Source organism: Balaenoptera physalus (assembly GCF_965194825.1).
Source record: "Balaenoptera physalus genome assembly, chromosome: 15".
NCBI lineage: Eukaryota > Metazoa > Chordata > Mammalia > Artiodactyla > Balaenopteridae > Balaenoptera > Balaenoptera physalus.
Window position 1 is genome coordinate 96,897,178 of NC_138894.1, and position 25,908 is coordinate 96,923,085.

The following is a 25,908-nucleotide window of genomic DNA, read 5'->3' on the forward strand; positions in this document are numbered from 1 at the left end:
AGTTTCTTTAGCATCTTGAGCAGATGTAAGAAGAGAACAGTATTTCCTACCTTTGAGGAGCAAATGAGGTAGTGGGCCCCCAGCATCGAATATAGCATCTGGATTCTTGTTTGTCAGTTATTTTATTGAAGTACAGTTGATTTACAACATTGTGTTAATTTCTGCTGTACAGCAAAGTGATTCAGTTATACACATATATACATTCTGTTTCTGTTATGGTTTATCACAGGATATTGAATATAGTTCTCTGTGCTGTACAGTAGGACCTTGTTGTTTATCCATGCTACAGATAATAGTTTGCATTTGCTAATGCCCCACTCCCAATCCATCCCTCCCCCAACCCCCTCCCCCTTGGCAACCACAAATCTGTTCTCTATGTCTGTGAGTCTGTTTCTGTTTTGTAGATAAGTTTATTTGTATCATTGTTTTAGATTCCAGTGATATAAGATATTTGTCTTTCTCTGTCTGAGTTTCTTCACTTAATATGATAATCTCTAGGTCCATCCATGTTGCTGCAAATGGCATTATTTTGTTCTTTTTTATGGCTGAGTAATATTCATATATATATATATATATATACATGTATCTACCACACCTACTTTATCCACTCATCTGTCGATGGATATTTAGGTTGATTCCATGTCCTGGCTATTGTAAATAGTGCTGCAGTGAACATTGGGGTGCATGTGTGTTTTCAAAGTAGAGCTTTGTCCGGATACATGCCCACGAGTGAGGTTGCTGGATCAGCATCTGGCTTCTGAGTTGGACATTCCGTAGTGGGAGCTGTTTTCTGTGCTGTTCTTTATATGAAGGTTCTTAGTCTTCTCGCCACCCTCACATAAATAGGAAGCGTGATCTGGGCAGGCGTGTGAGGACCCAGAGAAGGAGGGCATTCCAGGTGGAGTTAAAAGATTCATGCAGAGTTGAATGCGTAGAGTTTCATGTTTCATGTTTCCTCCCACAGAACTGCTAAAATTGGAATGAATAAGGTTGGTGGTTGGAAAAAATTGAATTCATGTTCCACAGGAATTCTTTCCCTTTTCTTCAATCACCCCATTTTCCAGGTAAACCTAGAAAACAGGAAATACCGGGAACTTCCTGTCTTCCTCATCTCATCTTCCTTTACTTTTATTATTTTTAAAGGTTTAAATTATTTCCATGTAGAATGAGTCCTGATACGGCCTTGGGTGAGCGATCTGATTGTGAGATCTTCACCTGACCCTGCGTGCGCTGCGGTATTTAAATCTTGGGCGCCTGCCCTGCAGCCCAGAACCTTCTGCTGGTGACTGATTCCCACCTGACAGGCGGGCAGTGTCTTGGCATCTGAGTTCATCTCTGACTCATCTGTCTTTGTTGGTGGTCTTAGTGGGGAGGCCAGAGACCTCAGGACTGACTCAAGTTTCACACACCTGACCTTGTTCCTTAATTTTTACTAAAGAACAGACTTCTATTTCAAAAGCACCACCCCTCTGAGGACATACTGTAGGGCTGTGTAGTTCCAGGACTACTTGAGCACAAATGCGTGTGTGCACAGCCTCCGTTGATTCAAGGGGAACAGCTTATGCATAGGGAAACCATCCAGTCTCGGTGTCACTAACCACGTCTCCTGTCCTCTCTCATGTACAGAGAAGCTCACGCGGAGGCCAAGACCGAGGTGCGTGCAGCTGCCGCCCGGACATTTGTCTGACCCACGTTGACATCTGCAGTGTCACAGACTGTGGTAGGTTAACACAACTGGGGTTGTACTTTTGTTAGGACTGTGAAGAGTGTTACCCAAAAACAACTAGAACTTGGAATGCAGTGATGCCTGGTGTCAAATTAGGCAACTGAGAAAGTATTTCTTATTGTTTTTGGTATTTAGATGTTTCAGTTTTACTTTTCTGTTTAGTTGATTAAATATGCACATGTTTTACTGGTACATCAACTATGACTTTTTCTGATATCTTTACACTGATGAGAGCATTGTGTGCAATCCAAATATTTCAGAAACAAATCAAACCAAATGGACATTAACCAAAAAACATATTTATATATCTACATAGTGTTTTTAATTTCTTCATTTTCCATCCCTGTTATTCACATGGTGTCTTATAGATTACAGGCTACTTCTACTCAGATTCTTAAAGGGTCTTCACAACCACTCTACAAACTAATTGGTGGGGAGTGCTGAGTGAGCCTACGCCCGTAACCCATCGTCCTGGTACCCACTTTGTCTTTCAGATGAGCGTGACACAGACTCAGAATTAGAGGGGCAAAGGTGGCTTTTTGTGAAATGTTATTCTTTTGTAAAATTCCTCTTTACTATTGATTTATACATGGAGAGGCAAATTGTTAATGAGAATGGTTAGCATGTGTTCTGTGCTTGCTTTGTGTTGGGCCACGGTGTAAACTTCCAACATATCTTTTTGAATCCTTGCTGTACCCTTGAAAAGGAAATATCATCACCCCCTTGTACCATGAGGACCCCGGGCTGAGGGAGGTGGACCACCAGCTCAGGTCACACCGATTTCAGAGAATCCACCAGCGTTGCAGCCCAGTTTTGTTTTCCCGGGCTGGCACGTCCTAGGAGGTCATTTGTATCCCTTTCGAAATCTCTCTTGAGATGTAATTTCATTCATTTTCAGCTCTATTAATGGGGAGCTTTACCTTGACCAGAGCATGTGGGTGACCTCTGCTCTGTCCTGTGAGCTTGAAGCACACACGGGACTTTTCCGGGCTTCTACTTTCTCTTCTGACCATGAGTGGGTGAGTTAGGCCATGCGACTCTCTCAAATTAGACAGATTCAGTCCCCATCAGGGCTGTGAGAAACGAACCAATACTCTCTATATACCAAACAGTTTTTAGTTGTTCAAAAATTATACATTTTTCAAAACATTTTCTCTTTACTCTCCCTCACTTTTCTGTGGTACCGTCATCGGGATCCTATCTTCTGAGTATTGTCACTCCCACTAATACCGAACTGCTGGAGAAAGAGGCTTTTCAACTTGAGTTTTCTTTACCTAATTAGTATATGCCCATTGTCGAAAAATTAGAATATTAGAATGCATATATATATATATATATATATATATATATATATAAAATTAAAAAGTTAAAACACTGAAAATACCAGAATTCAGAGACAACTACAATTAATATTTTGGTTTAAAACATTTGCAATTGTTATCTTTGCACATGATTTTAAATTAAGATGGATCACACCGTACATTATGTTCTTTACTCCTTTTTTACTTGATGTGTCACAAGTAGCTTTCTATATCAATAAATATATTTTCATAACATCATTTTTTCTTGATCAATAGTATTCCACTTCACACCTACGCTGAAATATATGTCTGTTGTAATATTATCAGTTGGCTTTTTAAAATTTTGCTTTGCAAAAAGAGTTTTAATGGCCAACATTTTACCTAAAATTTTTACACCATTAATTATTTCTTTAGCATAAATTCATAGTACAATAGCTAGCTCAAAGGATATGTACACTTTTAGGCTTTTGAGAAGCACAGTGCTTTCAAAATGCTCCTTCTTTCCACATCTTGCTGTATGACTGTGTATCCTCTGTGATTCTAAATATAGCTAACCATCGGTGTTTGAATGCCATTCCATAGACAACTTTTATGAACTTGACTTTAAGAAAAAGTAATCTCACATTATGAGATTTAAAAGGCAAAAATTTTATTTCTCTATATATTCCGAATTCCCAAGAACTCAGCTCCAGATCCTACACTTTCATTCTCCTGTTCTTTGATTGATGCGTCATACGAAGTACCCACTGTGTGTAAGATGTAAGGGAGACACCGCTGATTCACAGATGGATGGGCAGGGCTCTGCTTGAGCATCTCACCCGTAGTAACAGAATCCATACTCACAGTGAGTGCAGATGCATGGCATGAAGAGCACAATAACAAATTTGCTTTAAAATATAATCTCATTATTAGCCGTTCCAATATAGTAACTGGGATTATTCTTAATGTCTCACCCTGAGTATTTCTAGGTCCACAACCATTAGAGAAAGGTTGTACCATGTTCATTGTACTGTTCTGCAGAGTGTACTGAACAAAGTCTTTTCCCCTCCCCACCAGTCCCTGGAAAGGAGCTTTTTTACTGCCTACTTGACTGTTTCTAGGATAGACTACTACCTAGCAAGGTGGCCCATGCCACTGTTGGGCTGTGTTAATGGTTGGAATATTATTCATAATATTCTTGAGGTGAAATTACCGTTTTATATTATGTACCTATTGTTCCCAATTTTAGCTTCTGGAGAGATATAGAGTAAGTTCAATTCAATTCAAGGGATATATTTTAAGAATCTGCTATGGTCAGGAACTGTTACAGCTGCAAAGGACCAATTTCTATTTCATATGATAATATTTCAAATATCTGATGATTTATATTTTCCTAAATATACAAGTTAAACAACTAACCCTATTCAAGGTAATTGCAGTGTTACTATACTATAAATTTCTATAAAGCAATAACTTTTGACCTCATTCCTTGACCACACTCATGGGCTAGTTGGAGAGCTTCCCTCAACTGACCATGGGGAGAGCGACACACCCCGACCTTCATACAGATTACCGAAGAGTTTGTTAAAAAGAAAAAAAGTCATTTGCCCTAAACTACTAGTAACTGCGACATGAGAACCCTTGCTGTGGTGTGTACACTTGGTACAAAAGATAAGACTGAAGTGAAACGGGGAAAACAGAGGGCTTCTGTCCTACACCTGCCACCTCCAGCAGGCCCAGCTTCCTTGGGTCACGGCCACTTTACCCACAAGATGAAGGACATCGTAATCCCCTTGGGGACTCGGACTCCAAAACTGCAGGGCAGTTTCCCACGCCTGGGAAGTTCCGATGCCTCTCAGGCTGTGGGCCTGTTTTCTGGAAGATTCCCCTCACGCCGGCCGTGTGCCTATGGCACCATCGTGGACACTTCCGAGGTGTGACCGTGTCCTGCAGGGCTGACAACTCTTGAGGTAGGAAGTATTACCGTCCACGTTTCAAAGAGGAGAACGCAGAAGGGGAGGTGATGTAAGGTGTCCAGGATCAGACGGACGGGGCGGGGCCTGGGCTGAAGGTGCACCACATGGTGGGCTCGGGAGAGACGTCGCTGCTCCAAACTCTGACCCCCAAAGAGCTCCTCGATCACCTGGTTGTGTTAGAGATAAATACCTCCATGCAAGGCGGCTTCGATATGCATAAGTGTAGAAACCACAAAACCGATCTGCAAACATCTGAGTTGTACAGTTCAGATGTGTAAATAATCTTTAACCAGTGCTTTTATGGTTGTTTCACTAAAATGACCCAATTTGATACCATATAATATCATTATTACAGGCTTAAAGTACTCTTTATATGAAGAGAACCTTCTTAGAAAATTCATACTTTGTATTTTAGTCCATGAATGTGTTTAGTTGTTCATGAATATTTTATTACTTTTTAAGTTTTCTGACTAATTATAGTATTTTTTCACTTTTCCCCTTTTCTGATACTTCTTTTTACTACTTCTTATATCTTATCTCTTTCAAATTCCATAGAATCTTACCACATCAAAGCCTTTGTTTCATTCACCTCTTATCCCATCTTTGACTTTATGCTGTGAGCTTGTCACTGCCTCTTTAATAAGTAAATCAAATAAGTACAGCCTTGTTACAACAGCTTCTGAATAGAAGTAAGTCAAGGGAAAGACGTGTCCAGTGTCTGCCTATTTGATGATATAAATTAGAAACTTTCATAAACTAGATAAGCAAAAGAGAGAGACGTGATGAAGGCTTTCTCTTAGCTTGAAACTAACCAGCCAACAAACTTGGAGGATAATTGAACCCACAGGAAAAGCAGCCCAGCCACGGAGCAAGTACTGGTGGAAGATGGAAGGACACTCTTGTTTCCTTCCTCCTCCTTTTCCTCCTCCCCCTCCTTTCTTCTCCCCCCTCTTTCCTCCCTCCCTTTCTTCCTTCCTTTTTTTCTTTCCTTCTTCTCTCCTTCCTCCTCTCTCTTTATCTCTCTCTTTCTGCTTCTTTTATGTTGAGTGGCTCAATCATGACGATAGTATATGATTTTTGCTACGTACCAGGCATTATTTTCCTCCACACTTGAGACTATATTCCCACTCAGGAGTAGCCCTGAAACTCAGGAAAAGTCAATACCTTTAGCCCTTGTAACACCCCAAACCACAGAACAAAGGGAGTTTTGTCACCTGTGCCCAGACCAGGAACCCACGGAAGGTCCTGCAGTGTCACAGTGGTCAAGATACGAAGAAGCATTAAATGACTAGAGAGGCCTGCAAAAGATGATTCACTAAGGAGACGCCTTCTTTAATCCTCACAACCATGTCTGAGTGGCTGTCACAGAGGACTGATGATCCCGAGCCACGTGCCCGGCTGACACCCAGTCACAGTGACTTGGGGTGAAGGGGGAGGGGACAAAGAGGGGCCTGGAGGCTGCGCCCTGGGGAGTGGCCAGCACAGCCCTGAGCCTCCCCAAGCTGGGCGAGGAGGAGTCATGATGGACGAGAGCAGGCCAAGGGGACGGTGACGAGAAGTTAGAATGAGGACAGGAGACATGTCCTTTGGCCTTGGCAAGACCTTGGATGGGGGCATCCTTCCTTCTCTGTGACCTGGCTCTCAGACTCCAGGTGACACTTTATCCCTTAAATTTTCTCCACCTTATGTGTGTCCCTTTACATGGAGCACAGGTATTAAGATACAGCCAGAAAGAAAACATATTTCATCTGACTGAAGGTGGAGACCTCACACATTAGAATTTAAAACATCAACTATTTAAAATATCAACTATTCAATATTAAGGAATTATTGCTAGTTTTTTCAGGTATAAGAATACTATCAAGGCTGTGTTTAAAAATAAAATTCTTATATTTTAGAGATGCATACTGAAACATTGCTAGATAAAAGTATATGATTTCTGGAATTTCCTTCAAAATAATGTAGAAATGGTTATCAGATGAGAGTATGGATGAAGTGTCATCGGCCAAATGACACTCTTATAACTGACTGATGGGTAAATGGGTTTATTATACTCTTCTGTCTACTTTTGTATTTGTATAAAGTTTTCCATATTAAAATGTTCCAATGAACAGGAAGTTGAGAGATGTCCTGTAGCACCAGACTCGCAGGGAATAAACCCAACTTCTGACCTTTGAAAACTGGGGGTAAATGTTCTCTCTGTGCCTCATTTTTGTCAATTGTAAAATGTGGGTATTAATAGTGTGGACCTCCATAGGATTGCTGTGGAAATGGCATGAGTTGTTATATGTAACATGCTACGCATGTGTGTTACGTGTAAACCACCCATGAGTGCCTCATACATAGCAGAGCCCCTACACGTGGTCACTGTGGTCACTATCATTAACTCTTACAGAGATGGAAGTTTTGTGTTTATTTTCCACTTGGAATTTCTTACATTAGTAATTGCTCTGTGGGAAAAGCCCTTGGTTCTGTATATGAATAGCATTTTGGAATCGATAGTTATCGTTTCCATTTTAAAATCAAAAGTTGAATTGATTTAATAATTAGTGACTTTTCTGTGACTTGTAACATTGAATATACTTTGCAAAGTATTTCAAGAAATGATATAAAAATGTGTTTTAAAACTTGCTGGGAATATATTATAATTTTTTTCCTTCAAAGCAAGAGAGCTTAGATTTGTAGGTTAGATTGAATTGCTTTTTATTTCTGGTGCGAACTGTAAATAACTATTTTTTCTATAAACACAATTGTTGAAAGCCCACTTTATTCTGTCCTTACCTAACTCTTGAGTGGTAGTGGCTTTGCCATTGCATGATTAATTGTACAATGCTCTTTTACACAATATTTAAATCCTAACCCATAGGTGTTCTAAGAAAGGAATCAGTACTGGGAATTTGGACAATTGTATTTTCTCAAGAACCCACTTTTGCTGATAAACACAGTAGGGGTTTTGGAGGTGGGATGGATGTGTTACCATGGAGGTTCATTATTCTCTCTATTCTCACCATCCTTTCTCTGTGTGTGGTCTGCTTTTCCCTTTCCCCCCACCTTGGGATCACCTGTACAACCCGGGGGAACTGGTCATCATTTCAATTGGTGAAAGATGACAAAAGTGGTTTCCACAAGGTTGATCTTTGAGCCACTGCTTTGTACAATCACTGTGCCAGGTGAGGAGGGATGAAAAGATGAGTGAAGACCGAGCATTCGGGAAAGTGAATCAGGATTTAGCAGGGGAACAGAAACAGTGAATGCTTGGTGCCACATGCGAGAGCCAGGCCAGCTCAAGGGAAGGGATGCTCGTTCTGATGGGCAGAGCTGGGAGGGCTTCCTGGATGGTGTGGGTTAAACAGGCTTTGGCATCTGACACGGAGGAAAGAAACAGTCATGAAGAAGAGAGAAAAGGGGGAAACATGAAACGTAAATAGCGTTCTCTGTGCACATCTGTAGAGAGAATGAGATTCAATCAACTGTCCGTCTAAAATGAATAAAGGTTGAAATCTGCCTTCTCAAACCCTCTCCTGTGGGTCACTGGCTCCCACTCTCACCGCATAGGAGACCCCAGCATTAGGAACGTGTGGAGCAGGATGCCATCAGGGTGACCAATGGGAGTGGACGTTACCACCCAGTGTAAAGATAATCGGGGTCTCCGTGACTCCCTTTTGTCCTCCAGTCTTTTATCCTCAGATTTGTGAAGTCACTTCCGTGTGCAGTTGCAAAAGGACTTCTTAAATTAGCTGACACATTTGTAAAATTCAAGAAACCTGCCTGATCTATATCCTGACACGTGACGTGGCGCTGGGTCGGCTGGTTCCTGGGCCTGCCCGGTCACAGCAGCTGGGACGAGCAGGTCGGGGGTCCGCTCTGAGGGCCGCGTGTGAAGGCGCCGCTGGGCGTGCAAGCAGGTGCTCTGCTGAAAGGCCCTGTGCTGTGCGGCACAGTGGCCAGACCTCCCGAACTTCAATTACAGACACAGCCCTCTGGGAATACGAACGCTCATTCTCTTGAAGGGAAGCCTGAAAGAGCGTGTCTCGGCGCGTGAGCCCCTGAGCGCCTCCTGTGTGGGACGCTCACACCCCACAAACGCGCACACGGCGGGCACTCACAGGACCCACGGGGCGGCCAGGGGGACATAGGTTGTCAGGTGGAGAGGGGAGATCGGCAGGAAGGACGGCGAGAAGCATCGTTCAGGAACGTTCTGGAGGGTCTTCCCAGGCAGAGGAGGGTGGCCAGACGCTCCTTGACTAGGAAACAGGAGGAACGCAGCCTGAGGTGTGGAGAATACGCTGATTCCGTGTGGGAGATCGGCTGAGATGAGGGTCAGAGGACTGTCCCTAACTGAATTGTGTGGAATTGGTCTTATGGGCAGCAGAGAAGGACGATGAGTGTGTGAGTGGAGATCATTCGAGGCCCGTTGGAATGAGAGGAAGGGCTGCCCGGCCACCCGGCAAGCTGGAGACCTGAAAGAGGAGCATCTCTGCTTCCATGATGACGCCAGCCCAGCGCAGGAAGGGCACTGGCCGGGTGTCCAGCCGCACCCGCGAGCCTGCCCTCGAGGGAGCCTGTGCTCGAGGAAGCCACTCCCTGCCGCGGGCTTGGCTGTTTTCCACCAACACAGCTGGACCTGGACCAGCACCCCTGGGAGGGGAACGGATGCTGAGAGCATCACGCAGACGGGAAGCAGCGCCCTGTGGCCAGAGGGAGCTCACAGGGCAGAGCTGCAGAAGGCAGGATGGAGCTGAGAGAAACGAACTTCGCTGGAATTCCTGTACAATAGGGCTCTCGGCGTTCTCCTCTACTTGATGCTCCCCAAACAATAGCTCACTTGCACTTCCCTGCTGTGTAACACACACACGCACACACACACACATACACGCATCTTTACACCCTCTTTAAATTCCCTTTCCAAACGGGTCTCCCTGGGGGGCCCCAGGCATCCTCAGACCTCACTCCATGTCCACTCCTGGAGACGCCACCCCCAGTGCCCCCGACTGTCCCCCACTCTGTCCTCTTGCAGCCTTTTCTCACGTTCCTGGGACAATGTTGACCTTGTCTCATGAACTTGCATAACGACCGGCCTCCCTTGTCCCAGCCGCCTTGTAGCACAGAGCAGGGTCACAACCCTCCACTCGGGGTTAGGGGGTCTGATGGAAGGACCCCGGCCCAGCGGACGGCTCTGGCTTGAGTCTGCCCACCGACTCACCCTGTGGGCATCGCACGTAAAGATACATTGATCTTTTCTTCCTGCCTCACCATGGTGTGTGTTGCAGGTTTTGTGAGACTCTGTTTGTAAGAAGACTTTTAAGAATACGTATGCAGTGCTACCACTAAAGATATCCTGTACTGCAGTTTGGTATCCAGCGTTAATATTTACTGTTTATTTAAAAAATACACTTTAATCACACTAGACCTCCTTTCCCAGACTACTCTCCTTTGTCTCAGAGATTACTTTAGAAAATAATCAAGCCCAAACCTCCTAGAACATAAAGACTCACAGTTTGGGATTACTGACAATAGAAGCTAAGAGTTTTCACATTGTAAGAGTGACAAAGATTGTCCCTTTTCCCAATTCCTCTAAATTTTTTTGGAAGAAAATTAAATTTACATTGTAATCAAATTCTGACATCTGAGTCCTTCCTTTGAGTGCGTGAGTTTCCCTTCCTGCCTTCCTTCCTCCTTCCGTTTTCCTTTCACAAACATATGACGTGCGTGCAGAGAGGCTCCGTTCTCTACACTCCTTTCACAATTGTTTGGTTAGCGTTCCAAGAGATCTTGATGTCATATTTTTATCTACTGAAAGAGGTAATAGGTTTACAATCCCCAAACGAGCATCAATACGAATTTTCACCCACAGCAATGTTCTCGGGGGTGGAGGACGGCCACACTGTTCCGTAGCCCCCTCACCTCCGGACATGCCTGGAGCGTAACAGGCATGTCTTCTCCGGCATCTTTCTCCTTCTAACCCCACCGCCTCCTCTGGAGTCTCGTGGACGTGCGGCGAACCAGGGTGAATGGCGCGGAGCTGCTCGTGGGTGTAGCGGCGGGTCCAGGCTGGCGTGTCTGCCACGAGCCCTGAGCCCCTGCTTTCCCCCCAGTGGCTTCAGCGCGTGTTCTTTCCTGGGCAGCTGGAAACCTTTGCAGACGAAAAACGTAGTCTTTCTGGGCAGACCCATTAAAAACCTTCCAAAATAATGCAGCCCCACATTTTGAAGGAATGTGATGGGACTGGAAAGGCCTCTGTGACTCTACTTTCCGTGTTTTCTCTGTTGTTTCCAAACGTTGTATTTATTGGTAGTCGTCTTTACATGTTCTTTAACTCTTGTGTGAAATCTCTCTTCTTATTGACTTTTTCCTTTCATTTAATATTTGACTTTTTCCTCAGTGACTGAACAGCATCAATTTTATATTATTCATTTTTTTTTTTTTTGCTCAAAAAACTAATGATTACATTAACTCCAAGGATACAGTAGCAAAAAAAAAAAATCCTTGCCTTTAAGGAAAGAACATGTCAGTATGTATGTGTTTGGCCACAAGCAAACAGATCAAATACATTATGCTAGAAGAGGGGCAGGACCAAGGGAAATGCAGAGCTGGGGCAGGAGGAAGCAAGGTGCTCCCCTGCATACAGCCGTTTAGAAGGGTCTGGCTGAGAGGAGCCTCTAGGCAGAGTTTAGAAAGCAATAAGACAGGGAGCAGCCCAGCAGGGAGAGGGGCTGTGCAAAGGACCTGGGGCAGGACCAAGGCTACTGGTATGTTCAAGACACAGGCAGTGGGCCACTGGGGCTTAAGCAGAATGAACGTGGAGGGGGGCGGTAGGGAGGAGGTTGGAGCGATAGCAGGGTGGGGAGCAGACCGTTAGGGGCATGTATGTAACAAGTGTGAGAGCTCTAGCTCCTACTGTGAGAGTGACGGAAAACCACTGGAAAGTTCTGGGTGGAGAGGCGATGCAGTTGGATGGGCATTTCAAGAGGCTCACTGGGGCTGCAGGTAGAGAAGGATGGTGGATGTGGAGGGAAGGGAACGTGGGGCACCTGGTTGGAAACGCTTGGAATGAAGAGCCAACGGGCTAGCTGATGAGATGGCGTGGGGTGTGAAGAAGAGCAGCATCAAGGGGACTTCAAGGTCGTGCCTGGGACGTGGGGGGACATTCGCTGGGCTGGAGGATGCAGGAGGACTGGGCTTGAAGGAGATCAAGAGCCCAGTTCTGGCCGGGTTAGTGGAGAAGCCCATCCTGCATCCGACAGGGAGCCCAAACACCTGGTGAATGCATGGGGCGGGGGCCCCGGTGCTGGAGGTGCACCTTGGAGTCTCGGAGGTGCAGGCCATGGGGAAGGCCGAGGAGGGAGCTCGCAGAGGAGATGAGGGGCCCGAAGACTGAGCTCTGAGACGCACCGGGGCTGGGGGTTGTGAGGCGTGCAGTGACGGGGCAGCGCGGGGAAAGGGGGAGGCCGAGTCCGGATTGGGGCCGAAGCCGCAGGTGGCTGGGATGCAGGGTGCCGAGAACCCGCCCTCAGGTTGGGTCGTGTCCGGGTCACTGCCAGCCTTGGCCACAGGGTAGCAGTGGAGATGAAGCCGCCTGGTGTGGGAAGAGAAGGGGTGTGGAAGTGGGGGCGGTGAGCACCGGCAGCCTCCTGAAGGGGGCAGGGGGCTGGGGCAGGGGCTTCAGGGAGACTCTGGCTCCAGTGCAGTTGTTTCCGTTGTTGATTTTTGAGGAAGGGAACGGCCAGCCCGTGCGCACGAGGGTAGGGAGCATGCAGCAGAGACAGGAAATTCAGTGATGCAGGTGGCTCACGGGGAACCTGCGAGTCATTTCCTTGAGCCTCGGAGAAGAGAGGAAGCTGGCACCCAGGCAGGAGAGGGGGCCTCAGAGAGGAGCCCACCCGCGGGTTCCCTCGGGGTGTCAGGAGGAGGGCAGCCTCGGTGCTGGTTCTCCAGGGACCCGGGCGCCATTGTCGATGGAGAGAAGGAGAGCACAGAGGAGAGAGAGCACGGGAGACACAGCCCAGCAAGGAGGGCGCGAGGAGGGACGGTCAGGGACAGGAAGGCCAGTAGCCTGGTGGCCCAGGGAGAGGGGCTTGAGTTCTGGGGAGAGGAGGAAGATACAGGGTGATGGCTGGGGAATGGGGTGCCAGAAACAGACCGTGGCACAGATGCAGCTGTTGGTGTGAGGGAGGTTTAAAGTGTGAGGATGGGGGGAGAAGAAGGTCAGGGGAGAGGCCCGGACGCAGGGGATGAGGAAACACTCACACGGGAGAAAGAGTGGCCGCAGAGGAGCTGGGAGGTGGCAGAGCTCGAGCACACGAGGTCCAAAGGGGCTGGGCTTTATCACCTGCAGGCGGTGGAGATGCGGGGGTCTGCAAGCAGCAGGGGCAAGCGAAACACCCGTCCCGCAGGGCAGGCGGGCCCCTCTGAGAGCAAGCAGGCTCCAGGCCCGGCAGGAAGGGGGTGAGGAGGGGCTGGTGCTGGTGAGCGTGCTGAGTCCAGAGGGTCGGCGGGGGGACACGGCTGTGCGGGGTCGGCGGGGGGACACGGCTGTGCGGGGTCGGGCGGGGGGACATGGCTGTGCGGGGTCGGCGGGGGGACACGGCTGTGCAGGGTCGGCGGGGGGACACGGCTGTGCGGGGTCAGCGGCACTGGAGGGCTGGGTGAGGGAGGCCTGGCGGCGCTCAGCTTCCGGGGGCCACGAGGGCGCCGTCCCAGTGGACTCCTCTGCCGAGGGCCAGGAGCGGGGCAGGGTCTTGCCAGGACCCTGCAGGCTGCGTAGTGCACACTGCAGATTTGTAAGTAGGGAAACATTCATTACAAAGAGGCTCTTGTTTTCGCCCTCGGAATGTCTCTTCATTTTGACATCTCCCTTTACAGATACCTACTGTGCACCCACCCAGTTAGAAAAGCACTACTGCTGCAGACCGAACTGTGTCCCCCAAAATTAATATACTGAAACCCTAAGCCCCAAAGAGAGTGTACATGGAGACTGAGGCCTTTCAAAGGTACTCAAGGTTAAATGAGGTCGTAAGGGTGGGGCCTGATCCAATAGGGTCTGTGTCCTTAAGGAAGAGGAAGAGACCCCAGACCCTCTGCCCACACGAGAAGAGAGGCCACATGAGGACACAGCAGGTTGGCGGGAAGGGGCTCCCCCAATCTCTGCCCCGTTGATCACAGAATTCCCGCCTCCAGAGCTGTGAGAAAAGCCCTCAGCCTGTGGCGTTTGGTCACAGCCCCCGGTCAGACTCAGCTCCACACAAGGGCTGCAGCTCAGGTGGGCGGCGTGGCCACGCGGGCCCTGCTGGTTCCCTCCAGAGCAAAAGGAGACACTCCCACCTCTGAAGACCGGCCGTGACCTGAAGTGCAGATGGGCTGGGGAGCTTTTCAAGTCCTTGAGTTCTCAGGCCCTACCATCTCTAACATGTGCCAGCCTTGTTTTATGAATGCAAGAGGCCGTCTTCATTGACTGGAACACACAATCAAGAGTGTCCCAGGCGGTGACCTCAGGTGGGCCTTCTCAGTCTGTGTTGGTGACAGATGTTTTACACTTTTAAGGGTTCCTCAAAGTTCTAATTTAGAAATCCACACTCTAGGTACTGTGTTCACTTGTGACCTGATCAAGACTGTGGAAACAAAACAAATGGAAAAAGATCACCTGTTCATCCCCTGCTATGGGTCAGAACCCTTCAGTGCCTGGAAGGCGGGAATCCTTACACACACACACACCCAAACACACACACACACGCAGGCACAGAGTCCCTAAGTGATGCTTTCCCACCAGCCCCCGGGATGGCTGCACAACCCTGGGGGGCAGGAAGGGGAGCGAAAGCCTTGCCATTGGTCGGGAATCCATGTATCTGACATAATAAATTCAACTAAATGACCAAGAAGGCCAGAAACCTGAAATGGGGTTCTTCAGCTAATGTTCAGAAGAGGAAGGTCTTTACTGGCAGGACCCTGGGGTGCCGTGTCACACAAGCTCAGTGCTGTCTCCGCAGCCCTTGAGCTGGCCCGGTGGGCGCCTGGCCTGGAGTCGTGGCCGAGCTCAGGCTGGGGCTTTGGTCCATCCAGAGGCCATGCTCTATCTTCTTTATTAACTATGTTTGTGCGATTGCATGTTGTCTGTAAGGTCCCTTTATCACTCTACTTAAAGAATGCCCGCATACATTGAGTACCAGTTAGGGATATACTTGTAATTTTTTCTCTGCTTGTTTGTCACCTTTTGGGCTAACATTAAATGTGACAGATCTATGATTAAATGACAGGTCTTCCCTTCATATTTATCCCATCCCTAAATCTGCCACATGGTAGGACTCGAAAACATCTTTGTGAAGGGAACAAATCATTGTATGTGACATAGAAGGCGTCATCACGCTCACAGTTGAAGAAATGCGATGACGCCAATATAAGAAGCTCAAGTCGGCTGCTGTCTGCACACACACAGATTTCTAACAGGTAAACGCGTATGATTTCTAATTAGATTGAAAGCCGCAAGTGCCTTTGCAGGAGCTGATGAAGGACCATGTGACTCAGGGTAGCAGGAGATGGTTCTGGCCGAGAGAACCAAAGAGGATGGGGTTCCTGCAAGTGGAGAAGGGGCGTCCAGGAAGAAGGTGCTGCGGGACCAGAGGGTGGAGGTGGCCAGAAGCCACAGGACTGTGCAGATGTCTGGGACGCAGGAATGCAGGGGAAGAGCCAGGTGAAGGAGTGCCACATGTTGGAGAGCTTTGAAGGCCAGGCCAAGCTGTGAGGACTTACCACGACGAATGGCATCCAGGGGTTCCTGGGGCTGCTGAGCTGAGGTAGGACAGTGCTTGGCTTTGAACGGAGAGACCTGCCGGGATCTCTATGCAGCCCGCAGGCAGAAGCAGCTAGAGATGATCCAAATGAGAAATAAGAGGGAGATAAAGAAAGACCAACCGGTAATAGCAATGACCTAACACCTGCCTGGATATAAAGCATTCGCATCATGATGTCATTTAATCTTCCCAACAGCTGTTAAGAGACGGGACAGTTCTCTGCCTGGGGCAGGGCCACACACACAGAAAGTGACAATGCCAGTTTAGATACACTCATGGCCATTGGCACTGATGTAGTGTTCAAGTGCATGGTCATTTTTCCAGAAATTCTTTTTTTTTTTTTAACATCTTTATTGGTGTATAATTGCTTTACAATGGTGTGTTAGTTTCTGCTGTATAACGATATGAATCAGCTATACATATACATATATCCCCATATCCCCTCCCTCTTGCGTCTCCCTCCCACCCTCCCTATCCCACCCCTCTAGGTGGTCACAAAGCACTGAGCTGATCTCCCTGTGCTATGCGGCTGCTTCCCACTAGCTATCTATTTTACATTTGATAGTGTAAATAAGTCCATGCCACTCTCTCACTTCGTCCCAGCTTACCCATCCCCCTCCCCATGTCTGCAAGTCCATTCTCTGTGTCTGTGTCTTTATTCCTGTCCTGCCCCTAGGTTTGTCAGAACCTTTTTTTTTTTTCTTAGATTCCATATATATGTGTTAGCATACGGTATTTGTTGTTCTCTTTCTGACTTACTTCACTCTGTATGACAGTCTCTAGGTTCATCCACCTCACTACAAGTAACTCAATTTCATTTTTTTATGGCTGAGTAATATTCCATTGTATATATGTGCCACATCTTCTTTATCCATTCACCTGTCAATGGACACTTAGGTTGCTTCCATGTCTTGGCTATTGTAAATAGTGCTGCAATGAAGATTGTGGTACATGACACTGAATTATGGTTTTCTCAGGGTATATGCCCAGTAGTGGGATGGAGAACAGTATGGAGGTTCCTTAAAAAACTAAAAATAGAACTACCATATGACCCAGAAATTCTTTTTTATTGTATCTTACAAAATAATTGGATTGGAGTTTTAAAAAATCTTATCCTTCACCTACAGATAGTTTGGGAAGGACCAAGTGATACTCCTTGGCTGAGATCAGGTTACTGGCCACGGCAGAGCCAAGACTGGTCACTAAGCTCTAGACCCTCGGTCCTTGCTGATGACAGACCACACAAGCAAGAATCTTCACACCACTTTCCTAATGTTTAAGCTCCCTGTGCAGTAACATCACTGTCGTGTGTGAACTGAGAAGGAGATAAAGTGTCCTTTCTAGTTGCCTTGTGAACCGATTATTGTCTCCCTCCACCCGCTTCCCTACAGATTTAGCTTCATAATGATATTTTACTTAGGCTAATAATTAAATAAGTGTGAATTCCCTAAACATATAATGGCTGATTTCGAGGCAGGGGTGATGTTAAAATGCTGTGAAGGGAAGCCTTAGCCCACGGTCAACAACTGCAGGGTGTCCTCAAGGCTTGAACACACACCAGGGGAAGATGGTTACACATTGGAAATTCATGGCAAAGAGGATTCCTCTGGAGGATTTTCTGTTACGATTTCCTAGTGGCACTTGATCACCACTGGTTCCCATTTGTCAATTTATTACTCACCATCATGTTTTCCAAATTTTTTTAAAAAAGTGTTTAGTGTTAAATAGTGATTTTTATTATACCTCTGGCTATTTTTCAAGTTAAAAAATTCATGAATAATTTTCATAGGCTAGGGCTTGTTCTAAGTGTGGAAAATTGGGCCTGAAAATGGTACATTTTGTGTTTCAGTCAGAAGCATTTCCCAGCTCCCACCCTGTTTTTTACTGCTGCTCCGTATCTTTTCTGCTACCTCCTCCATGTGGGTAACTGATCACCTTTATGGGCAAATCAGCAAAATACTTGCTCCACCCAACCTCAGTGGTCTTTACGCAAAATGTACAGAAATTAAATTTCTGTGTTTTGCAGGTGGATTATTTTTTCCATACGTTCATCACTACCTTTCACTCCTAGTTAACAATGACAGAGAAATTGATTATTTTCAGTTCAGAAAATAAAATATTTCCATCCAAAGTAGGCATATACATGAATCAAATGTACACGGGCTTTGGGGAAATTGGAAAACGACCTCATTTTAAACGCTACACCATATTTCACAGACCTATTTCTAGCATTTTGGAGTTCCTATCCACTATGCCCCCAAATCTCACCCTTAATTAATATTAATCAGAAGACTGAATTTTAAACAAATTTTCAAGTCAGGCATTCAGAGCAAACACTGGATTCGTAAACTCAAAGGGAGTTGAATGAGGTGGGAGCTCAGGATGCTATTCTGAAGACTCTGTCCTTGGTCCTCTTCCTGTCTCATCTTCTCATACCTGCTTTGATGGTGCTGTCCATTCCACGATCATAACTCTCATCTTTGCAGTTGAATTTCAGATCCCTGCCCAAGCTTCTGGAATGCAGACACCCAAATTTAGCCCTTGGCAGGATATTTCCACTTGGATGCCCCATGAATGCCTTGAGCTCCGCATATCCCAACCACACCCAAGGTCTTTCCATCCCGTGTCTTCTATGGTTGAGTTCATACCTGTTGGATTGCATTGGAATCTTCCTGTTGGAAGCTCCTCTAGCTGGTCAGGTGCAGAGCACAGGGCTACATGGGCTTGCCTTGTACCCTTTCCTAAAGGCACAGTCACTTATAAAGCCCTGTTTCCTCCATCGGGGTAGGTTCTATTCTTGGTTCCCTCTATTCCCCTTGTTTGTCACAGGTTGGTCTAGTGCTACATTCGCTTCTTATACCGCTTCCAGTTTTCTTTCTAAAACAGAATGTAAAGCTGGTGCTTTGGGTCATTCATGTGGGTTCAAACCCAGTCTGCTCTCTACCTGTTTGGAGGCCTTGGGAATTCACTGACCTCTCTGAGTGTCAGCTTCCCCATTTAAAATGATGGGAATAATAAACGATGTGCAGGCTGCCTGTGAAGATAGCTAATGTCGCAAAGCACAAGTGCCGTTTGGTGAGGGCCAGCTGAGGCAAGCAGGTAGCAGCTAAGAGGATTATCACTGTGGGTGTTGCGTCCCTCCTCAAACATTTTCTTTCCAACATTATCTTCCACATCAGCTGTACCTGGGGCCACTGCTCTTCCAGCATCACCGCACACCTTTCATTTGTGACTTCTCCTGGTTCATAGCTACCACCACCACCCCCACCTGGGTCACGCTCCTTCACCTGTCCAACAGCACTCCTCCCAGACCACTTTCTTCTCCCCAGCTGTGCTCCCAACCGCAGCCCCATTCCTGCACTGTCCTCAACGTCATTATCAGTCTGAGTCACGGGAGTATGCCGCCTACAGACTGTAGTTCAACCTCCCTGCCTCTCACCCACTTCACTCTACCACTGCCTTTACTGCAGCACATTTGGGGCTTCCAGATGTGACCCCCAAAATCCCCTTAGGGTCTCGAGCTTGCTCCTTATTGTGCAGTTGGCATAAATATCGAGGTTTTACCATGTGAAACCACCCAGGGCTCCCGATGGAGGTTCTGTTGGCTTCCTATTGTACCTGGGATGGATTATTCCCATGCTGTGTCATATTTTAGGAAAAGCACAGACATTGAAATCAAATAGATCCGAGTTTCAAGCCTTACTCTGCCACGTATTAACTCTATAGACTTTGTCGAGCTTTGTAACTTCCCTGAGAATCATTTTATTAATCTATAAACTGGGCATAATACTAGTACCTGCCTTGTAGAGCTGCCTGGAAGATTAAATGAGATGCTGCTTGTCAGGCTCTTAAAATAATTCCTGAGACATAATAAGGTTGTTCAGGGCTGGGCTGAGCTATTGGTCATGCCACAGGTGAAGCTCTCACCAAACTCCAGCACATCCCCAACACCCACGCCTGGAGCTGAGCCCCATGTTTATAACAACCAAGTGAGTCAGACCCACCCTCCAAGCCCACCCAGGATCACTTCATGAACCATGCCCCGTGCATCAGCTGAAGATCTCATGTCCTTTGACTTTTCACTTCCTTCACTGATGCCTTAATAAGGTCTACGATCCCATCCCCTCAACGTCCTTCCCTTCCTTTTCATCATCACTGTCAAAAGCTAAATGCATTGGTGGCTTTCTATATACCATGAATTTCTCTTCATGTTTAAGTCATTAAATTTAGAGCTTACCATACCCTGTGAGTTGTGGACCACCTACTATCAACATTTCACAGATAAGAAATCGTCACTAAAAGGTTAAATAATTTGTGGATGGTCATAGAACTGCAGAACACATGCTCTTAAAGGATGAACTTCTTCAGATGCTAAATTTGTGCAATCTAAAATCACCTAGAACTCCCAATTGGACTCAAAGACGTTAGCTCATCTGAGTCCCCAAAGATCATACTCTGTGCCTACTGTATACTCTTAGTCTATTCTGCTTTGAATACTATGTCTCTTTGAGCCCCAAGGACTCTATTTTACTAAAATAAGAAAAGCTCCCATACATCGAATTTTCTTTGTATCAGACAATGTACTAAGTGTCTCACTTACATAATCCCACTTAACTCTAATGACAACTTTAAAAGGTAGATGTCATTATTCTCATTTTCAAAGAAAGAAGCTGAGTTCTAGTTGCCCAAAATTTTATAGTCATTAAGTGATAAAGCAGGAATTTGAACCCAGGTCCGATTGCTACAAATTTCATGATTTTACTTATTATCTTTTTTTTTCCTGATCTTTGTGTCCCCTTTAGCACTTGACCTGGTTTCTTGCACATCAGAAATGCCCTTTAAAACGTTTGCCAGATTGATCTGGGTCCACTGGGTTTGTTGTGTGTAGTGTCCACACCTTCATCACAGAGCACTGAGTTTCTCCAGACATTTCATGATTTACTATCACCTGAACCCACTTTAAGCTCTGACCTTTCAGTGACATTCAAGGCTGGGTTTCACCATGTCAGCCATGCACCCCACTCTTGCAGGGCTCCTGGGGGAATGGTCCTCAGTCCAAGCATGACCTATCCATTCAAGGAAATGATCGCCATCCTCTCTATGGTCTTAGGTCAGTGTCGTAAGGAATCTGGAATTGAGTCCATCAAGATCAGCCACAGCAGGAGTAATGGTTGTTTCCTTGCCTGACTGATATTATTAGGTTATATGAGCGCTGGGCTGTGCCCTGACTGTCCAACTTTCATTTCTCTGTAAAGTAACATACAAAGCATGATTCTTGTTAATTCGAGGATCACTGCGTATTTTGGGGGGGAGGTGGAGTGGGAGGAATCAGGCATGATCTCTCTATTGATGTCCCAGGGCACCGTATAGATATGAATAAAGAAAAAGCCACCAGACTCTGGGCATTCAGGGCTCTGGGCTTGGCAGGGGAGCAGGGGAGTCATGGGCGACACATACCCTGTGTCTCCACACCAAGTTACCGGAAGGGAGAGCATGGCCTTTACCAGTCAGGTTGAATCCAAAATCCAGAAACACAGAACAAGTGCACGGTGCTAGAAGTCCAGGGGTTAAATCCAGAGGCTGTGCTGGGATGATCTTGGGCTTCTGGATCAGTTGGGTCTGGGTTCAAATTCTGGCCCTACTGCCTGCTAGCCGGAGGTCCTTGGTCAACCAAGTTAACCTCCTGAGTCCCAATGTTTTCAAGTAAGAAACAAGGATATAAGACTCACATCATAAAATTGTTGCAAGGATTAAATTACACAGGGTACAAATGATGCTTGCCTGACAAATAGGGAGCATGTGCAGATATTGTTCCCTGAGATGTAGCTTCCTAAAAGTCTGGAACATTTGAGAACTCTGGAACAAAAGACTAAATCAGAGTCAGTATCAAATGAAAGGGTGGAGGGATCTCTTCTGTGCACCTACCAGGGTCCTGGGCTGTGAGCGTCTGTCAACTCTCGGGGGCTGCATGTAAAGAGATTTGGCTGCAAATCCTGCTGCTGGCTGGGCTGTACTAACCCAGGGAGCTGCTCAATATCTGTGTGCAAAGAGCCTCTTTGGAAATATACTTCCCACCAAAAGTTCATCTGCACCACAGTTTAGCATTTATCCATTTTACATTGGGAGGATTCCCATCATCCTGAAATACCTTCTGGGGTCGGTTTGCACGTGTGTATTGGCCCCTCTTTCCGGCAAGCTGAGTCAAGGACCATGTGCGTCTTGGAACTGGGAGGTGATGTGCTCTCTAGGCTGAGCCTCAAGCCAGTAAGATTTTCCTGCTCTTCCATTTTCAAGGTGAATATAAACATACTATTTTCTTAAATACTGAAAGAGGGACCTTTCATGGGAACCATCACTTAATTAGCCAAAAACAGGAGTTATATTTGTTTGTTCAGGGGAAAATGAATGTGTCTACCATCTCCAAGGGCAATGGTGCTTCTCGTTTAGAAGTTATTAAGAAGTTTCAATTGTTTTATATTTTAAAAATTCATTTGTGCTTTTCATCCTGCCTTTTGAAAAAAGTTTTATTGGTTTACTTTATGCTATTCTCAGATGAAGAGATAGATTATTTATTACCTGTGATGTATGTATTTGTGCCCTCAATAGAAGTAGGACACCAAAATCCTTTCCAATTCATTGAAAATAAAAAGACCTCTGCCCATAGCATAATCTATGAAGGAAACAAAATGCTGTGTACTAAAAAGTGTCTTTATTTGGATTAGTGCAGAAATCATTTGTTCATTTAATTTGCTAGAAGATTCAAGTCCTTTGCAAAGACAATCAGATCAAATGTTATAGTTGCAGCTATCATAATTATTAATGAAAAACTTGTCTGGCAAGATATTAAAGCAAATTGGAAAGTTTATAAAGAATTTCAGAAAGTTAGAGTATGTGGGAAATATAGGAATCACTGGAGTAATTTATTCATTATTTCATCCCAAAGTTTACCCTTCCTCCCTCCCTCCCTCCCTCCTTTTCTTCCTTCCACAAAAAAAAAAAAAAAAAAAATTCATTCAGTGCCTACTATGTGCCAGACACCATTTGTTCTAAGTGTTGGAATTTAATAGTTAAAAAAAAAAAAAAAAAGCACAGAGACTTCAGCCTCCTGAGCTGTGGCTGAGGAGTGGCCTAATCTGTGGTCAATGGGTCACGGAATTGCCACTACTCCACTTTGACTGGACCCCTTTTTATCACATGATAGTGTTGCTCAAACCCTTTAAGAAAAACAAATATTGGCTAGGATATTTCACAAAGCCTATGGATGAGTCAGTGTACTTGAATTTTATCTCATTCCAATTTGTTTGCATGAGAGTTTTTTTAATTTATTTTTATTCTTTTAAAGAATGAAGGATGTTCCCACTGCATATACTTTTTGGCTGGCTCCAGAAAAGATTATGGTAATATCTAGCATAAATTTCCCAAAGTAGGTTTATTTCAGTCTCATCTTACCAGAAGTACACCATAATCCAGCCACTCCCTACAACTTGAATGGTTTTAATGATCTCCGTAACTCTATTATGTTTTTAATTGTAGAAGTTGTGCTGGTATCTGCACAATGCTATTATTTATTTATTTTTAGTTTGCTTCTACCATAAATATGTACCTCATTCTGCTTTCTGCCTAGTTGGCCAAATCTGAAGTTCCTCACCAGCCAATACCCAACTGATAACAATTTTGAAGGCTCAGCAATGGGAGATAATTCCATTTCAGACCCAACTAGGAGATAGGACCATGCATCCAGGCACTTACCTGGTTAATTACCTTCTTTGTTCCATTCAAATGATTCTGTGTCTACTTAACATTAGGAGATGATATAGTTATACTCCTAACTCATGATATTCCTTCATCATTTCTGATTTGTCTAAAAGACTGTAATCAGATTTATAATGAAAATGAGCAAAAATATCAAAAGACGTGTGTAAGTGTTAGAAATGTAGTTTTCTGTTTTGATTTGATAATTTCCAAGAACAATGTAATGGGAAGTAATTGCAAAGAGCCATGTTCAAAAAAGAAAAATAAAAAACAAAACAAAAATCAAAAACTGATAAAACAGCTGGAGAACTGTGCAAGATATGTTTTGGAAAGACCAAGAAACAATCAAACAAATAAACAAACAAACACATATGGGAGGAAGGGCAGTGAAACAAGGAAGGGTCCTAGAATGAGGCAAATATTGCTCAGCCAAGGTTTCCTAAGACAGGACGTGGTAATACTCAGCTTGTCTGAGTAACCTAAGTACGAGGAGCTAGGAAGCAAGGTTAGTTCTTAGAATAATAGGCCGAAATTTTAGAAAAGAATGTTGCAACGCGAGACCAAGGAAAGGCTCCTGAGAATTTGGCAGAATTTCCCAAGAGAACACACAGGAGATTGTACCAGAGGGTGTTAAAATGACACAACAAAACAGAAGGAATCACCTTCTTTCTATCACTGGATCAAACGAATGATCTGGTGACGATCTCGTTTCTGATTCTGAAGAGACTCAGCACATGGTGACACCATAAAGATGGGAAACCATGTTTCTATTGTGAATATGGAACTGTAAAAAGAAAGGAAACTAAAGGTATTTCTTTTAGGACATTTAAATAGATCAGGGTCTGGGTGTAATTTAATTTAAAAAATTCTACTGAAAATTAAGCTTCTGTTAGATAGAAGGAAAAGTGTAAGATAGATAGAAATAAAGGAATTCCCTACTACTTCCACCCGGATACAGAGGACTTGGGCTGGAGTGTATGGTGATTTGGTTTCAATTACTCAAAATTAGAAGCACGAGTGATCTAAAGCTATGAGGTGATAAGTCACAATCATAGCATTCAATTTCTGGTTAGAAGTTATGTAGTATAGTAGTACTTCTTAGAGCTGTGATATAGTAGCGCACATGGAAGTCTGATTATGCCTTTAAGATTTCAATAATTCACTCACAAACCTGGTCTAATTCAATCAGGAAATTTTATTACTTTTTATGACTCAAATGCCCACTTTGTTGATGAGGTCACAGAGGTGCAGAATTAGATAATAATTTCCCAGGATCCCCTGTTGATGAAGGAGGAGCCGGAAGTGAACTCTAATCACTGTTCTTTCCTGTAACATACTCTCCTGCTAGTGAAGTAGACCTGAGAGCACTGAGGAAAGGAGTGGGTTCGGCAGCTTATTGAGAAGGACCGAGGAGGGCCCGTGACGTGTGATGCTGACACACAGCTTCGGGTGGGAAGGGCTCCCAGCTCTGTGTTCATTCGGCACCTGTCTGCCCGAAGCTGAGTTGGAGCAGGTCACATGCTGGCACTTGACTGTTTCCAAACATTTTCCTCATAGGTTAGCTCATGTTATCTTCAAAATACCCCTAGACAGTGTTATCGACATCTTTTTTTAGGTAAAAGAAGCTGGAGCTCAGAAAGGTTAACGACCCTGACCTAGCACACCCAGCAGTGACGTGAATGACAGGACGAAAGCCCCAAACACACCCTGGCTTTGAAGCCCCCAAGCCATGCCTTCTGATGTGATTAGCACTTCACTGAAATGATCAATACCAGATGTATTTCCTATAAGGCCAGTGGCCAGTCAGGATGTGGAATATCTTTCCATTGATTCTAAAGATTTTCAAAAGTCTGAATTTCCACTTTGGGGATGCATTCCTGATTCTTAGTCTTTTGAATATAACACTTTAGCATGAACATCAAGTAATGAGAGTATACAACTCCTCAAATATTCAACCTAAGGGTAAAACAACTCCTGACATTTGATATTTCTCTCCAGGACTTACTCCTTCTTTTTGGCTGGAATTGTTTTTTTCCTGCTCTCCTCGTGAATGTGACCTTAGATAGGACAGGAAGTGCTGGATCTCCCAGACCAAGAGGCCCACAGATGTCTGGAAGTTCAGGAGGTGGCATTCTGCAAATTCTAGTGCGAAATAACTAGAAAGAAGAAAGGTCACTCTGTGCAGGAGGGAGTGTCCCTTTTGGTAGATTGCTTTCCTGATCCAAAGGTCTCATGTGATATGTTGGTTTTCACTTAGGAAGACTGGTCTGTATTTCTGAAGAGAACACCTCTTTGGAGAATTTTCAGGTATTTTCTACTGGGCTTTTGAGCCTGAAAAAGAAATTCAAAACCATAAATTGTTTCAATTACTGTGAAGACCACTTGATGCA

The 25,908-nt window shown here is 45.2% G+C and overlaps 1 protein-coding gene and 1 long non-coding RNA gene across 17 annotated transcripts in view; one reads left to right on the top strand and one right to left on the bottom strand.

Moving 5' to 3' along the window:
- Positions 1-25,908, bottom strand: part of LOC309643898 — a 169,840-nt gene that overhangs the window by 112,972 nt on the left and 30,960 nt on the right. The window lies entirely within an intron of this gene.
- Positions 1-25,908, top strand: part of MYT1L (myelin transcription factor 1 like) — a 417,110-nt gene that overhangs the window by 50,371 nt on the left and 340,831 nt on the right. For all 16 annotated transcript variants that reach the window (XM_082427029.1, XM_082427020.1, XM_082427023.1 and 13 more), the window contains exon 2: positions 1,627-1,720. The gene's annotated coding sequence lies outside the window, so the exon portion shown is untranslated. The remainder of the gene's footprint in view (positions 1-1,626; positions 1,721-25,908) is intronic.